Raw genomic sequence first — 5,152 nt, 5'->3', positions numbered from 1 at the left:
TTTTTTTGAGATGGAGTCTTGCACTATTGCCCAGGCTGGAGTGCAATGGTGCAATCTCGGCTCTCTGCAACCTCCCCGTCCCGGGTTCCAGCAATTCTCCTGCCTCAGCCTCCAGAGTAGCTGAGATTACAGGCACCCCCTACCACGCCTGGCTAATTTTTTGTATTTAGTAGATTACAGGCACCCCCCACCACGCCTGGCTAATTTTTTGTATTTAGTGGCCAGGCTGGTCTCGAACTCCGGACCTCATGATCCACCCGCCTCAGCCTCCCAAAGTGCTGAGATTACAGGCGTGAACCACCGCATCTGGCAAAAATATGGAACGCTTCACGAATTTGCATGTTGTCCTTGCGCAGGGGCCATGCTAATCTTCTCTGTATCGTTCCAATGTTAGTATATGTACTGCCAAAGCGAGCACTGTTTTCCTTTCTGTAAACTGGGAATAATAGCAACGCCCTTCCCCCAAAGGATGGTAGTGAGAATTGGCTGAAATAAAATGCTTTTTTCTATAGTAAAGCAGTTGCAAGGAGTAAAAGCCAGAAGAATATTTATTCATCGGTTTGAGAAACAAAATCATCGATGCCAGCATTCCCAGGGCCTTGAGTAATTATGCCATGGGCTTGCCTGAAACGTTGATAGAGAAACCACCAAAGCCACAGTAACTGAGGCCACACTATGAGGTCAGCCTGTTTTTCCCCCCAGGTCTTTGAGGTGACAGTTTAGACAGGAGGTAGGAATCTTGCTAATGAAAGGAGAGCCTCACCTTCAATTAAGGCGTCACCAGAGTGGGAAATTCATCAGCCCTGGTGATGGTGACTTACGCCACACTTGAGCCTTGCAAGTCCAGGATGACACAACCCAAGGCAGAAACCATGAAATTAGAACAAAGGTCTAAGTAGTAAGCAGATCTGGGAGTTCCATCCAGGTGAGCAGGGCTGTTGCTCAGCAGGTGAGCCTGCCCCACCATGGAGACTCAGTGCTAGAGTGAGAACCACATCTGCTCACACCAGGGGCCTGAACCTTGCTAACCCCACAGAGGGGGTTCTCACAGCCAAAAGCTCTTGTGACTCTTCCAATAATAGCAACTCCCGCCCAGCCCCTTCTCTCTAAGAGCAGCGCTTCTCAAACCACATTGTGCACATGAGTCAGCTGGGATGTTATTAGAATGCATCTTAAGGCCACGGCTCATGCCTGTAATCCCAACATTTTAGGAGGCTGAGGCGGGAGGATCACTTGAGGCTAGGAGTTTGAGACCAACCTGGGCGATGTGGGCACAAGACCCCGGTCTCTATACAGAAATATTGGTTTTTAATTAGCAAGGCATGGTGGTGTGTGCCTGTAGTCCCAGCTACTCAGGAGGCTGAAGCAGGAGGATCGCTTGAACCCAGGAGGTCCAGGCTACTGTGAGCCATGATCATACCACTGCTTGGCAACAGGAAAAAAAGAAAAGAAAGAAATACAGCTTAAGCTTTAGTGGGTCTTGAGATTCCACATGTCTGACAAGCCCTCCATGGATACAGCTGGTGAACAACGAGGGCCTAGACTTTCCTTGGGCCCCACAGACACCTTGGGTTGCCCTTCACCAGGTAGACCTGGGAACCCTGATCAGTTTGTACTCCAAGATTTAGGATTCAAGCAACCAACAGCACAACTATAAACTGGATCCCTCATGATTTCTTTGGAGGTTGAGGGGAAAGGGTAGGATACAAAATGAATTAAACAGAAACATTTGTGGCAGGATAACTTATTGCAAGGTGATTTTTTTTTTTTTTTTTTTTTTTTTTTTTTTTGAGACGGAGTCTTGTTCTGTCACCCAGGCTGGAATGCAGTGGTGCAATCTTGGCTCACTGCAACATCCGCCTCCTGGGTACAAGCCATTCTCCTGCCTCAGCCTCCCAAGTAGCTGGGACTACAGGCATGCACCATCACGCCCATCTAATTTTTGTATTTTTAGTAGAGACGGGTTTCACCATGTTGTCCAGGTTGGTCTCAAACTCCTGACCTCCGATGATCCTCCCACCTTAGCCTCCCAGAGTGCTGGGATTACAGGCATGAGCCACTGCGCCAGGCCTTTTTTTTTTTTTTTTTTGACAAAGTCTCGCCCAGGATAGAATGCATTGGCACAATCTTGGCTCACTGCAATCTCTACCTCCCAGGTTCAAGTGATTCTCATGCCTCAGCCTCCCAAGTAGCTGGAATGTGCTATCATATCCCGCTAATTTTTGTATTTTTAGTAAGGACAAGGTTTCACTATGTTGGCCAGGCTGGTCGACAACTTCTAACCTCAGGTGATCTGCCCACCTTGGCTTCCCAAAGTGCTAGGATTACAGGTGTGAACCACCGTGCCTGGTCGCAAGGTGAATTTTTTTTCTCCCAGCATTCTGCCCTTTCCCCAACACACACACACCCTTTTCAGGTAGCAAGACCCTTTGATGTCTTCTTGCCACAGAGATTTTTAAATTTCAACTAATTTCAGAAGTCAGGCGCGTTTCTTTAAAAACAGAGGGCTCCGGAGGGCTCCATCCTCTCCTATCACTCCTACTCCTCACTCCCAGTTTCAGACATCCCTACTGATATTTAGGCAAAGGTATTTTAAAAGAGAGATGTTTGCAGGATCATGTTAGATTGGCTCTTCCTTTCTTTTATTAAAAATATATAAGCCGGCCAGCCTCAGTGGCTCATGCTTGTAATCCCAGCACTTTGGGAGGCCAAGGCGAGTGGATCACCTGAGGTCAGGAGTTCAAGAACAGCCTGGCCAACATGGGGAAACCCCATCTCTCCTAAAAATACAAAAATTAGCCAGGTGTGGTGGTGTGTGCCTGTAATCCCAGCTCAGGAGGCTGAAGCAGAAGAATCGCTAAAACCTGGGAGGTGGAGGTTGCAGTGAACCGAGATCATACCACTGCATTGCAGCCTGGGTGACAAAGCAGGACTCTGCCTCGAGTATATATATATATATAGGGTGCCAGGGGGGCAGAGGGGACAGTGGCTGCCCCTTCCCATCTTGTATAAGATATAGTTACAGGGTGGAGGTAAGTAGTGACAGCATCAAAGGGAAGCTTGGGGGCCTTCAGTCTCCCCATTAACTTCACCAGGACCCCTTCCCCTAATCCCTGAGCATAGCTAACCACAGCACTCTGGAGATGTGGATCTCAGCGCGCGAGGGGAGATTCCCTCCCACAGGGATGAGCCCTGTACTAGGGAGCAGGGGTGTGCTCTCCACTGAGGCAGCTAGACAGGGCTGAGCTCAGAGGGGCTTCCGGCTGCACCCAGCTCCTGTCTCAAGCACACTGCTTCCTGGAAGCAGCCCCCACAGACTCCCAGGACCCAGAGATCAGGACTCCCAGTATCAGAGACCATGGCATGGAAATGCGGGGCCCCTACCCCCAACTTTGGGTGAGTTTCCCATCGTGGTGACACGACACCTGGGAGGGGGAGGGGCCCTAAAATTACTGAAGAGGAATTTATGGCCACCTCTCTCTAAGGGAGCTTGGGGGTCAGACCTAGGGAGTATCAGTAGCATTTTAAAAAGTGGTATCATACCTCCTGCATATACTTAATGATATTCAATATTTAGGAATGCATTTACTTTTTTTTTTTTTTTTTTTTTGTGAGACTGACTCTTGCTCTCCACCAGGCTGGAGTGCAATGGCATGGTCTCGGCTCACTGTAACCTCCACCTCCCGGGTTCAAGCGATTCTCCTGCCTCAGCCTCCTGAGTAGCTGGGATTACAGGCACGTGCCACCACGCCCGGCTAATTTTTTTGTATTTTTAGTAGAGACAGGGTTTCACTGTGTTAGCCAGGATGGTCTCGATCTCCTGACCTCGTGATCCGCCTGCCTCGGCCTCCCAAAGTGCTGGGATTACAGGCGTGAGCCACGGCGCCCCAGGAACGCATCTACTTTTAAAGTAATGTCCGTACTATAGCTTAGCAACACATTATCAAATAAATTATTTGATGAAAAATTGCAAAAGGTTACCATCTGTGAAAATAATCTCCCAGTACTGTTTCTTAGTGGAGCTCTCCTGGTCTTAACTATTCTAGACTGGGAAACATTGGTTTGTCCCTGAGCAAACTGCACTCCCTGACATTTTTTGAACATTAAAAATATATATATCGCAAAAGTTTTGCACATTATACAATTCATTCATTATTCAGTAAACTCTTTACCTTGATCCTTTTTTCAGTGTTAAAATTCTGAAGTATCTGTAAAATAAAAATACCTTTAAATTGTATTTATCTATTATTTTATTTTATTTTTATTATTTTTAGAGACAGGTTCTCGCTCTGTTGCCCAGGCTGCAGTGCAGTGGTACCATTATGGCTCACTGTAGCCTCAACCCCCTGGGCTCAAGCAATCCGCCCACCTCAGCCTCCTGAATAGCTGGGATTACAGGCACACGTCACAAGCCCAGCCAATTTATTTTTTATTTTTTATTTTTGTAGAGACCGGGTCTCACTGTGTTGCCCAGGTTGGTCTTAAACTCCTGACCTCAACCGATCCCCTCACCTCAGCCTCCCAAAGTGTTGGGATTACAGGCATGAGCCACTGTGCCCTGCAAAAATACCTTTAGGTGCCATCTAGACTGGGTGTTACCTATTGGTGTCTCCACTGCATGCAACTCTGCAGAGGTGGTAATTCATGAGCTATGCTCAAACCTTTGCCATCACTGCTGCCAATGCCCTTTCCCATGGAGGCAGATCTGAGAAACAGAGGGAGATCCTTAGACATGGTAGTAAAATTCAGGAGGAAAACAAAATGCAACAGAAAAGCTGCTTCTTGTGCTTTCCTCTTTGCTAAGACTGGCTCCCTTCAGGCCCCTCCTTCCGTGAGTAAGAACAGAGGCGGGTTCTCTCTTTTGTTCTAGGTACAGTCATGGGAGAGATGCTGCCTCTTCCCCGAAGGCACAATAGCACCAATATTTGAAGAGTCAGTGATAGACGATTTCATCAGAAAGTTTTGGCAACAGAAACTAGCGAACGACTTATTTGGAAACAAAATGGAAAATAGCAAAATCCAATCAGCTCATTGATCACCAGGGGGAGAAAAAAAATGAACGTGTGTTTCTTGTATCTCAGCCTGCTCTAAAAGATGAAACTGGAATGCATTTCAGAAAGCAGCAAAGATGTGACTATGGAAAACTAAAGCA

The 5,152-nt window shown here is 47.3% G+C and overlaps 1 non-coding gene across 1 annotated transcript; it reads right to left on the bottom strand.

Annotated features, from left to right (window-relative positions):
- Window positions 1-311: 311 nt before the first annotated feature.
- On the bottom strand, window positions 312-418 carry LOC116271407. Its single transcript, XR_004179962.1, has one exon. It is a non-coding gene; the product is annotated as a U6 spliceosomal RNA (small nuclear RNA).
- Window positions 419-5,152: the final 4,734 nt, after the last annotated feature.

The sequence above is a fragment of the Papio anubis genome, chromosome 18 (genome assembly GCF_008728515.1).
Source record: "Papio anubis isolate 15944 chromosome 18, Panubis1.0, whole genome shotgun sequence".
Classification (NCBI taxonomy): domain Eukaryota; kingdom Metazoa; phylum Chordata; class Mammalia; order Primates; family Cercopithecidae; genus Papio; species Papio anubis.
Note: the sequence above shows the minus strand (reverse complement) of the source record. Positions and strands in the feature narration are given on the sequence as shown.